Source organism: Numenius arquata, chromosome 3, assembly GCF_964106895.1.
Source record: "Numenius arquata chromosome 3, bNumArq3.hap1.1, whole genome shotgun sequence".
Lineage (NCBI taxonomy): Eukaryota > Metazoa > Chordata > Aves > Charadriiformes > Scolopacidae > Numenius > Numenius arquata.
In genome coordinates this window covers 17,063,313-17,075,950 of record NC_133578.1, presented here as the reverse complement: position 1 = coordinate 17,075,950, position 12,638 = coordinate 17,063,313, and positions in this window count along the sequence as shown.

Below are 12,638 nucleotides of genomic sequence, written 5' to 3'. Positions count from 1 at the left end.
AAACTGTTGCCAGGTCAAGTTTTCACTTTGAACATTTTCACAGTTAGAGGAGGATCCAGAACATGTAAGAAAACACAGCCCCAGACTTTCCACTTTAAACTGCTTCTTAGTTGAACTATAAGGTGCAAAGAAGAGAGGAGGATTGGGGGGGCTGGAGTGGCAGGACTTGGGTGATTTGTTTATCTAGAAAATCTTTGCATCTGCTCTTTTGAGTGAAGTTCCCATTGCTTTTTTTTCTTTCTTTTTTTTTTTTTTTTTTAAACTCCATTTTCCAGCTGTGTAGCACAAAGCACAGGCAGGTCAACAGCCTTGCCGAAGATCACAGAGTGAGTCAGTGGCTCTGGAGAGATCAGAGCCAGGACCCCACTGTGTGCCAGCTCTTTGTGCTTCCCTCTGGTTTTAAAATTCATTTCAACCCCAAGTGCTAAAACAAGGTGAAACAGGACAAATTCCAGACTGTGACTTTGACAGAGGCTTACAAAGGACACAGTGAAAATGCCACCACAATGTTGTGACACCAGACACCGTGGACTGAACGGTGCTCAGTCATATTTACGCTTAGGTGTATGGGCATTTCTGTGTCCCCATGACTTTGTAATAGCTTTTCAACCCACTGGTCCATTTCAACCCAACCTGACAGCGCTGCGGGGTCCTCTGAGATGTAACATTTCTCCTGTTTTCATGAAAACTGGCAACAAGATAAAGGAGAGAGCTGGAAATTAAGTACCTGCTATAGGAAAAAAGCCCAGGAGTTCTGGCTGCACTTGAACAAGAGAACAGGGACTCAAGCACCAGCATGTCACTCTCTGCACTGTGTGACTGCTACCACACTCCTCATCACAGCTGTCATAGCATCTTCTAAGCATTGGGATGAGTATCACACAGGCAAGAGACACAAGAGACATGTCCAGGCATAAGATAGGTGACATCTTCCTCTTTGGGTGGAGGGGGAGCAGAATGAAGTTCCATAGATGTGATCTGTGCCATTCCACAGGACTGCTGCAAATCCTCCAGATTGATATTGGGTGTTCCTTCTTTTTCCCGATTGGACAATTACCCTATTACAAGTGATCTCTGCCTTTTCCTCCAAATTACTATTTTTTTGTGCTCATGTTAATCAAAGTTCTGGCAATAAGTTTTAATTTCTGAAATGGCTAAAAAAAAATTATTATTTAGAGAGCTTTTTGAGGTATTTGCAAAAAAAAAAAAAAAAAAAAAAAAATCTGACTATTTTGCCAGCAGTGGATCTCGATTTGTTATTGTAGGGTCACTCGAAAGTAATGGCTGGCAAGGGTGAAAGTAATTTGCAAGCCCTGAGCTACATTGATTAATTGTGTCCAAGTTGCGCAGCGATAGTGGGGTCTTTTATTGGAAGGTCACCGAAGGGTACAGGGCTGAACAGAACAGATCATTACTGGAGGGCTGCTGGTTAAAAGAAACTATAGAGCTGTTTATGAACAGGGGGCTCGGCTGGTCTGAACAGGATATTCATGAAGACTGGGCTACAGAATGGTTCGTTGTTGTGGTCATGCGCTCTGGGCTGCTAATATTCGTGGGTGCACTTGTGTGGGCATGTTCAGTTTATTTAGAAAATAAGGGCATTGAAGCACTTGTTTTCTGAGGGAGGAAAAAAAAAAAAAAAAGCACAGAGTGAGAATTACTCCAACTGTGCAAATATTGAAGAGAAAGAAAGGAGAATGTCTCATTCTCCTTTTTACAAGTTTTTAAATGACAAAGCAAAAGACGTGAAATGCTGGGCAGAGCTGTGCTTGCCATCGCCTGGGGTCCCCAGCGCAGCAGAAGGCTGCTAAACCAATAATCTTGCTTTCCTGACCTTGCAGCCTCCTAACAAATCCTTTCTACTTTAGCAGGATTTGTTTCAGAGAACTAGGCTGTGTAATCTGGTACTCCAGTAATGTCCTCATTTAACAGATTCAAGGCCAAATCCTGCTCATACCTCCACTGGCGTGGTCCCATCACTTTTGGTGCGGCTGCTCTGGCTGAGAGCAGACCGTGAGGTTTTTCCCATTAATCTCATTCCCCCTTCCTATTGTGTTTCATTTTATGGTGCCCTGGAAACTGGGAAACCTGTATGTCTTCAGCCATTTGATGTACAGGAAATGTAGTTGCTTAACTAACCTTTTCCCTCAACAGAGTGGGAGTTTTTTTGGTTTGAGTTTTGTTGGGTTTTTTTTCAGAGCTGGCCTCAAAATGCTTATGGAAACTGGTTATGGTAGAGTGGAAAAAGATTAGAGTTGGTAACTCAGCAGCCACATACATCATGCTCGATTAAAACTGTGGCCAGGCAGCTCCAGGAACAGAAGTCCCAAGTCCAAACTTTGTCTAAGGCCACTCTCCAGCTACCCTTTGAGCTAAAAGAGCAGCCTTTCTGGCTCGTCCACCAGCTGGAACGGATGCAGGCATGACTGAGCCTAAGACATCCCGTGCAGGCTGCAGCTGTACCAGGCTGACTGCAGCCATCCGCCCCTGCCTGGTCCTGGAAGCTGAGCGGCCGTCAGCCAAGGGCTCCCGCGCCTGCTGGAAAAGCATTGGAGTCCAAGGCATGAAAGCCAGGCTGTTTTGGAGGAAGGAGTGAAGGCATTAGCCCTGCGAGCACTGGAGCAGTCACTGCTCAGTCAAGTGACCCTGGAAAGGACAGGATTTCTCAACATCCACCAAAATTCTCAGGTCTGGGGACTTCTCAGATCCCCCGCACCTGTCTTTAACCATGAAAGAGCTCAACAACTGACTTCAACCAGACAACCAACTTTTAGATGTGTAAAGAAAGGTAGGATGGAGTCTGCAGGCACAGCTAGTTAGGGTGTACAGACTACTATATTGATTTGGAAGAGTGTGAGTCAAGTTGAGGATGACATGGTGGAAGGGTGGAAATGAAGGTCTTACAGGACTCTCACTGTGGCCTCTCCAACATCTTGCACCACTGAACTTGAAATATGTTCAGATTATAGAATGGTTTCAGTGGACAGTGAGACATAAAGTACAAGATCTGAAAACTCTGCCCACTCTTTGAAAAGACGAGATTTTAAGAGGCAGACAAGAGCGTCTTCAAGGAAGAGATGGGAAATCAGGCAACGTGCTATTCACAGACTTGGAGACCTCAGAAAACCATCAAGGATCTGGCAACAAGTAGTGGCTTCAGGCAGAGCTAGAACAGAGAGAATAGCTACAGGAGCCAGTCACCTGGGAAAGCTGCTACAGTAAAGTTTATATTGGATCAGGCTGTCCTGAGGGATTTCTGCAGGAAGATTGAAGAGGCTGCTGAAAACTCCGGAAAAAGAGTGCAAATGGTCCATAAAAATGAAGGCAAGTGAGAGGCATGATTTTTTTCCTCTGGCCTAAATTTGTGCACAGGCTTTTGTTCACAGACAAAGTTCTTGTCCTGAGGAAGAATCCATCACTTTGGTATATGAATGTCAGCAGAGTTGGCATCATTACCAGGATGCTTGTTTACTGTGCTGCTTCCTAATGTGACATTTCAGCACCAAGAAAGGGTACTCCAGCTTTCTTATGCTGCAGGAGAGGGAGATCTCTGCTCCTCTGTGTTGTAATTGACTGCTCTTCATGGCGCTATGTCCTCTAAGTCTACCCTGTCAAGTTGGTCCACATTTCTCTTGAGCCCTTAACCCTCTGTTGCCCATTTTGCACACACTGGCTCAATCCCAGGCTCCCATCTGAAATGTAAAAATTAACTGCCCTAGAGGAAGCTCAATGTTTTAAGGCATCGTTTACACTAGACTTGCTCCAGACAGAGGGATGGTGACCAAAGGTCCATGGATCCCAGTGGAATGCAAGACCCGCAGCTATGGAGAAGCTCTCCTGGAAGTTCCTTTCATAGGAGGGCTCAGCTTCCTTGCCGTGTTCCCTTTACCCTCCTCTTGCCAAGCAGCACACAGTTGGCTGGCATTTTCCCGAGACCGTCGCAAGAAGTGCCTTCAAAGACGCGACGTCACATGTGCCGGAGCATGCCTCCAGTCTGAGTGAGTTCCTGCCAGCCTGACGTGCGGGGGGAATACTGAATTAATTCCTGATGCCATTTATGCATCACAACACAAAGATGTCACCCACTGGCATGACTGTGTTGAGTCACTACAATTCCCCAGGCTGCAAAAGCACAGGAATCATAACCATTTCCCAGCACAGACCCATGAAAGTGCTGGCTCCTGCCGAGAGACTTGTGTGCTCCGCTCGACTTCCCAATGGCTTTTCCAAGGAGTTAGCACCAATGCAAGGCAGGCGCAGGTCTGCCTTTCTCTCTCAGCCTACCATGGCACGGATGGCATGGCTGTGAAAAGAAAATACGAAATGTCCCGACAAAGCTACGTGACAGCCCCAGGTTGTAAAAAACTTGGTTCATGTGAGGCTGTGGAGATTCTCCCCTCCAAAAAAAAGGTGGGGGGGAGGAAGGAAGGAAGAAAAAAAGAAATTATGGTTTGGACCAAGTTCAGGCCTTTGATGTGTGCTTCGAGTCTGGGAGCCCAAGAGACAGTTCTACGTTTAGTGCCCCACTATTTCTGTAATGGGCACAGACTTCGTTTTCCCTCACCACCTCCTGGAGTGCATCTGATCTTATTTCATCTACCTTTTCTATGCATACACTTTAATACCACATTTTTACTATTTCTTTTAATATTGAGTGAAACAATGATAGGTTTTATGGACCAGTCTCAACCCTATGGACCAGTGCTCTTCATCAGAGAGAGGCAAGGACTCTTGCTGGGTCATCTGTGAGTGATGCTCTGCTCTGCTGGGAGGGCCAGCAGGGCAGTAATGGGAGTCAGAATGCTTCCTAGGGAAATCAAAGTGGAACAGAAAGGATATCTTGTTCACAAGGTGAAAATTCACCCCCTTACCAATGAGGGGAGGGAGTTAGGGTAGCAGACTGGTAGCTGGCCCCTACAGCTCTTGCTCTATGCACTTTTGCTACTGCTGCACAAGCGGGACAACAAGGGGGACCACAGCTGCCAGCCGTTTGTCAACAGTGCCAGGGAGATCTGTCCCTGGCTTGCAAACACCACCCATGGCTCTCTGCTGTGATGCCTGCGTATGTTAGGGAAGCTAGCAACTGGAGAGCAGAGGAGGATGACGGAAAAGGGGAGGCGGGAAGGCTGTTGGTCCTGGATGAACAGACAGACAGATAATTATTGCCTTTAGGATCCTAGGGGACAGGTAAATTGTAAGGGATGCTGTAATATGCCATAAAACAAATATCTCTTCTTGAGGTTGTGATTTGTCACAGCCAGGAGAGTTATGAATTTTAGTTCAAGAGTCGGTGTTATTTTAGCTTACCCTTGAGGATCAGGATTCACAGGCTGGAGATGAAGTGGATGTTGTATAAAAATGTTTCCCCGCTGGTAAGTGGGTGTTTCTGTTCTTCACAGAGTGATCTGCGTGATATGCTGTTTTAGGGAGAGCATTTGGTATAAGGCACAAAATATATCACATTACAGGTGAGAATACGTGGGATCCAAAGCTTTTGATGGATCTGAAGTAAGACAGCTCTGAAAATGCAGATAACCAGGTCAATGACAAAATGTGTTATTTCAAAGCCTCTAAGGTTTTGCATCTGATGAGTATTTGGGTCCCCACACCTTTGCTTAGGATAGGAGAGGGGGTTTCAAGCGGAAAATGTCAAGCACAGGCAATGAGAGGAGATAATAACTTGGGCTGTGGTGCAAGGGAGAGACTTGTCAGGGACCTCAGCACTGCAGGAGACTGGGGAGGACGGTGGCCTCAGAAAGAGGCACCAGAAGAAGGGGCTGGTTGGAGGAGAGCCAAGCGCCTTTTGACATCTCTGCTCTCTTTCCTAATTGCTACATCCCTCTGGATAAATCAGGAACAGTGTGACTTGCAGGGGCTGCTCTGAATCGCTGTTTATCCATTAGACCCATCCACACAAGGCCATGTTCCTGTGAGACCTGAATGAGGCACAGCTCCACCCGTAGCCAGGAGAAAGTTTCCCTCAATTCTTCTTTACCTTGAGTAACAGCTTTAGACAGTCACCCCCAGTCCAGCATCCCGCCTCTGCTGTGCTCCTTGACTTGCAGGGGATTGGGTTAACGAAACATAGCACTGAAATTTGGCCGCAGAGGAGGCGGCAAATTGGCAAGCCAAGCTAGGACCCATTCATGGGGGTGAAGCCATCCGGTCTCCCCGCACATGCACATTGTCCTCTCCACCCCACTGGGGACGGAGGCGTCACAGCAGGAGCTGCAAGTCACAACAGGCTTGTTCTAGAGGAAAAGCAAAGGCCAAAATGCGCACACAGGTTCCCCTGCAAGAGCCAATCCTCCTGCTTGTCAGCAGTGTAACCATCCGGAACAGTGTAATTATTGTAAATGTAATTAATAGTGATCTGGGAAGATTATAACTTTCTCTCTCTCTTCTTCTTCCCACCTCTCCTCCAAACTTTCTGGTTGTGCTTTTTTTGGCAACCCCAAAATAGTAATTTGATGCAAACTCTGGCCACAAATCCAATGGAGCTTGATGGCCTTTAAACGAGGGGAGGAGGGATAGGCAGGGGCGATTGCCTCCATAACTGTTCTTGGAGAAAGGCCATTGATCTGTTTTCATTACTCGGAAGAAGAAGAAAGCCAGAAAGAAAACAAGTGGCAGGACAGCCATTAGAAAATAACTATGAATAATTACAGAGTGGGGGTAAGGGGAAGTCCAGGGAATTACTTCAGGGATATAATCATGAGCCCACATCCAGGCCAGTTACTGGCGGCTAAGGAGGATGTATCCAAGCACTGTTTGAGGGCCCCTCTGGTTTGGGTCCGTCCCCATCCAGTCTTCCATGAGCCTGCATCCCCATCACAGAAGCAGTTGTCCCCTATGTCTCAGCAGGACCCCAAAACACTACACGCTTCCTGACCTTATAGTGCTCTGCAGACCTTCAGGGATGAGGCTCCATGCATGTGTCTGGGATGGGATGGAGACAGGATATTTTCCTTTCACAATGGGGAAGCTGAGGCTCTAAGCTTCAGCCTGGATTAGATTGGTGAGGATTTTAATTGTCCTTTGAATGACACGACTGCTCTACTCATTGTGGGTATTTAATAAAGGAGGCTGTACACAGGCATCCCACCAGCAGAAAACTGCAAGAAGTCAAGGTGTGATAGTCAAAGGGAGGAGAAAGGAGAGTTTTCCCTAGTCAAAAGGTCTATAAATGGGAACAGCCAGTTCTTCCCATCTCCACATCCCAGAACAGTTTGGATGTCCCTGGAAACTTCTGTGGCACCTCAGCAGAAGAGACAGCCTGGTTTCTGAGCACTGTTCAGAGTCAGTCTGTAGAGTTCACATCTCCTCATCTCTAGAAAGCCTCCAAACCATCCATACTCACTCCTGTCAACAGTGCAGCCAGACACCCACCCATCAGGCTCTCCATGAAAATTACACCTCCCTGCCCTCTGGAGAGGGTTTTGGTGTGCTCCTGGTGGTGATATCGCTTCAGACAAGAACATTTCCAGACAAGTGGCAGTGTAAAAGGAAATTAAAATCTCAAATCCACCTTGGCTCGTGCACAGAGCAGGAGGGAATCCAGAGTGGTTGAAAGATGAAAAAAAGAGAAAAAAAAAAAGATCATCAGGTCCCAAGAGGTTATTTTCATGCCAAGTCCTCAGGCACTATGCAAAGGTTCAGGAATGAACGTGCACAGTGGCTTGGAGGGAGCTGACGGTCACAGTCAGTAGTCATCTCTTCCAGGTAAAGCACTGCTTACTGCCAGTTCATGGGGCCAGGCAGCAGATACGGGATCACAGAGGCAAAGAACATCCCACATCACACCCAGCACAGCCTGTAAGGGGCCTCTGGATTCTCGGTCAACTCTAAGCATATTTTCTACACTAAATCATCATCCTAATGCTCATGACAGAACCTGCAAAACCTTACAGGGCAGAGAGAAACGTCCTTCTCAGTACAACTGCTTCTTCCAGGAGATGCCCCTCTCCCACCACAGCAACAATCTATTGTATTTCTGGGTCACCCATCACCATGGCATCCATCTGCACAGCAAGGTTTCTAAAGCTCTTTAGTCTATGCCAGAGAGACACAGCAACCCCCTGTATTTTATTGCATTACAAGGTAAATAATTAGACAATACCTCCAGAAGACAGCAAGCTGGGGCATCTGTTCAAATTTCCCAGAGACCATCTGAATTTATACTCTTCCTTTTATTTATACCATTTTTTCTTCTGGTTATTGATGATGTTTCTCATTTGTTTTTATTAGATGCAGGTGTTTTCTGCACTTCAGCTGGGAGCACTTTCCCTTTTCAGCCAATTCCAGATCTACTTTGTGTCTCGGTCACCTTTTGACTGTGATACTGGAGAGGCAGAGAAAGAGAGAGAAAAAAAAGAGAGAGATACTGGGTTTTGCTGCCTCAGCAGATGTGTGTTAAAGTGTTTTAGTGATTCAGCCAGTGCGTCTGCCTGAGGCCAAAGGAGAGGCATTGTCTGAATCTAAAACAATTAATAACAAAAAAAGAACGTGGGCAGCACGGAGCGGAGGAAGGTGGAGGTGGAAAGCGAGCGAATCACAGGGATATTTCCAGCCTGCAGAGCACCTCGACAAGATCTCCAACCGCTTTCAAAGACAGCCCTTTAAACCCACCCAGTCCCCTTCAAGATACAGAAGCCTCATCAGCCTCGTTGTGCAGATAGGGGGAAACTGAAGCTGCTTTTGCAACTCATTCTGGTCATCCAGAGTCTCTGGAAGAGGGCCAGCCTCCTCCCTACAGCCAGACTGCACATTCCCCATGCCCCAGGGAAGCATGACCCCGTAGCAGGCCCATACCCATGGCACATGTGGCCAGGAGGGTGGGAGAGTCACAGCACCCGCTCGTTGCTGGGCCTCCTACGTGTGCTGGGAGGGACACCGAGCTACTCACTCCACACTTGGAGATCACTCTCGGGTCCTTCGAGAGCCACCAGCAATGCAATGACCTCTGCTCTCTGCTCTGTCCGGGAAGGTGCAAAGGGGAACCTCTGTTGTCCGCTCATGATGAAACATCTGTCTTTTTCCCTTTAGCAGAAGACACTAAATTCATCTGTGCTCAGGCAAGAGGAATTTGTCCCCTGAGCAATTTCTGCCTCTATCATTTAAACATCCAGTACAGCCTTTATGCTTCGTTCCTTATGAAAGAGGCCGAGGACCTCCTGATCCTCAGGATCTGATGTCCCTCACTTACTGAATCCCCTCACCTTGCAAGCTGACTCGGGTGGGCCACAGGGAGATGGAGGCACCCCAGTCACCAGTCACCGCTGGAAATCTTGGCAGCCAAGCCTTGATAATGTGAAACAGAGCCAACACAGCCCCGCAGAACACCCAGGCGCTGATCTGGTGAGGGGAGACTCCATTTCTACATGCGGTTTAAAATTGATACCCCCATGAGGCATGTTAGAAAGCAAAACATTGATGCTGTCTTCACTGGAAGCATCGGTTGCTTTGTTTTTTTAATGACACAGAAAGCTGCTTGCAAAGAGATAATTTCATTCAGCCTAGCCCTTGCTGGATGTGGAAGGAAGAAGTCCTTGGAGGTGACTCTCCAACGTATCCAGTATGCCACCTAGCCCTCGCTAGCTCTACTACACCCACCAAAGCAGGATGGGCTGCTCCCGCCTGCTGGAAAGGGGTTCCCAGCATGAAGCTGTGAACACTTGTTGGGGTTATCATGGCAAGTAAGAAGGCACTGTCCAAGGGAGGACAAGTATCTTGGGAGGAAATCACATTTTACCTCTGAAACTCAACCCTCTCTCCATGCAAAGTGAGATATCTTGTTGATATCTACACCGCCTGCTGTTGTCCATCTTCCCTTTCTGCACTGCTGCCTCAAACTTGCCCCATCAGTTCCACTTTTGTCACTTGTCATTTTTCCCTTTAAGGATGAAATATTGGCTCTTTTTTTTCGTAACGATGCTTCAGGCACCTGATTTCACAACTTGTTGGTGTTTTTAGTACTTGCTCATGAAAAAAAAAATTACACATTCTCCTGTATAAGCATGATTTTGCTAATGAGTTTCAGATCTACACAAGCTGGACAGTGGTTTTGGAGGGAGAAGAAAAAAAATCTCACTCCAGTATCTGTGATTCAGCTCTTAATCTTTCTAGATTGCCTGAACTTGTTTGATGTTCTAAGTGCCTCCAAAACACACAGATTAGCCCAAACTGATTAAAGCGTATGTTCCATCCTCTTTATCATACCCAGGAAAGTCAGTGCTTTTGCACATTACAGAGAGTATCGTAATGAAGTGTGACGTATCTGAGATGTAAAGAATGGTAACTTCTTTCCAAATAATTATTTCCTTTTTTTTTTTTTTTGCAACAGAGCCATATGTAACACATGGAGCTTATAGCAATATAAGAAGAAGTATATTAGAAGACGCTAATAGAAACCTTGGTTTCCTCTGAACGCTCTCTATTCACTCCCCCAAAATAAGAAAGCATGTCTTATAAACATAAAACATGATTGTGATCTGCCTTGGAAGAGCACAAGCCAGGAGAAATGTGATCTTTGTTAGCTGGAGGCTCTCCTACAGCTCACGGCCAGCCGTATGCTGCACACTGCGCTGTTGCTTTCCCAGGGTAGTGGGGGTTTTTTGGAATGTCAGCAAAAGATACCAAAAAGATAGCCCTTGTGAGGAGCCTGGACCAGGCATTCATCTGCAACGCCATCCTGACTGCTGGGCTCAGTGGCTCAAAGCAGGTGGTAGCCCCAAGATCCCCATGGCTGAAGCTACTTTCATAATGGGGGAGAAAACCCACCATCAGGGTACATCCCATGGCTAAAACCTTGTCGTCTTCTGGTTGAGGATATGACTCAGTTTCCAGGGGTGCTTTCATGATGAAGATCCTCACAGCACAGCATAGGAGTGCAATGAGCGTGGCCGCTGGACAACTTCACACCACCTGGATTTTGGCCTCCTCAGAAAGCCCAGGAGAAAGTTTCCGGGCAGACCCAAATTACACCAGCTTCCCCAGGGATCCCTCGCAGGATCTCTGCCCCATGGCGATCCAGCCGTGCCCAAGCCTCCTATGCCAGAGCTTGCAGCTGGGCTTGATGGAGGCAGTTCTCTACACGCCTCACCATTTTTGTGTCTCGCAGGTTGGAGTGGGAGTGAAACCTCCCCTCCACCCCTCTAGATGCTCTTGCTGTCTTCATACCAGGTATTAACATATGGGGCACAGTGTTTCTTTAGGGGTGGAAGAGAGAATGAGGAAAGCAAATTCTCTCCTGCTCTAAACCCTCTCAAAAAGTGCTTCCAGATCTCCAGGTGAACAGTGCTCGCTCTCTGCCCAGCGCTATTTTCTGCAAAGCACCCATTCAGGCTGGTGGCAGATTCTCATAAAAATGAGCGGCAGGATGCAATTAATATGTTGTAGAAGTCATAAGTGTCAACTGGAGAAACCATTTAGAAACACTTCTAGATAAAATCCTAGGGGGTGGCTTTTCTTACCTTAAGGGTGCCTATTTTTTGGCAGTTAACTGTGATCTAAGCAGAGATTCAGGTAGTATTAAATACATCTTCTGGAAAACCTCTTGGTAGAAAGGGAAAAAAAAAAGCTTAGAAATGTGGATTTCTTGTTTGAAAAGGGGTGGAGGATGGGAGGGAGTTGATCTTTACTACAGAATCCACATGGGGCAGGAAGGCAGTAAAACAAGAAACACCTGAGAGGTGCAAAAAAAAAGCCTTAAGCTTGGAAATTTTGGAGAAGAAGGAGTTAATGCTTTTAAGCAACCATCCGTCCTCTTACCATAGATAAGGGTGCATTCTAGTGGCAAAATCCATGCAATGCAGCTGCATAGATGACTGATCTAAAGAGAAACCTGGGGAATATGAGGCTTTGGAGGAGTGTGTGCATATGTGGAAAGGGGGGCTTGACTTGAATCGTATGTAAACCTCACCCAGAATTGGCTGATCCCTTTTAAGTTCCCACTCCCCGGGTAGATAAACCCTGTACTTGGGAGCGAACTCCCACCCCTTGGCTCAGCCGTTCCTCCCGGCTGGGTTCAGTTCGTCCTCCTGCTCCAGGTGTAACATCCCTGTGCACAGCTGCTTGGGCGGGCCATAGGGCTGCACGCCGCAATTTCGGAGATTCCCTTCGCCATGCTTCCCAGCTTCCCGGCTCCTAGCAATGAATGAGCACTGAGGGAGGCAAGTGCGAAGGACCAGGGGCCTGGAGAGCTGTAACCCTTAGGAATGCAGCGGTGCAACAAAAGACAACAAACCCCAAGCTGTCCAGGACAGAGGATGAGCATTGCAAAGCACTTTTTTTTTTTTTCCTTTCTTTCCTTTTCCCTCCCCACTTTGTGCAGGGCAAGAGGCAGAAGAAGAATGAGCTAAAACGTGCAAATTGGACTTCACATGGCAAAATTCCCCTTGTTTTCTGGCATGCCCTAAGCAACAGCGAACTTTTCCAAAGAAGAATCTAACACAGTTCTTACAAGCAGCCCAGCCCTCCCTCCTGCTCACTGTCCGGCTACGTTAACCCTTGCTGTTTGGGGGTCCCAGGGGCACACCCTGGCACTGGGCAAAGCCTCACTGCTTTTTTACTCCCCGCCCAGGGGCAGAGGAGCAGGAGAGAAGAGCTGGGCATCCTGCAAGCACAAAGGTTCCTTCCTG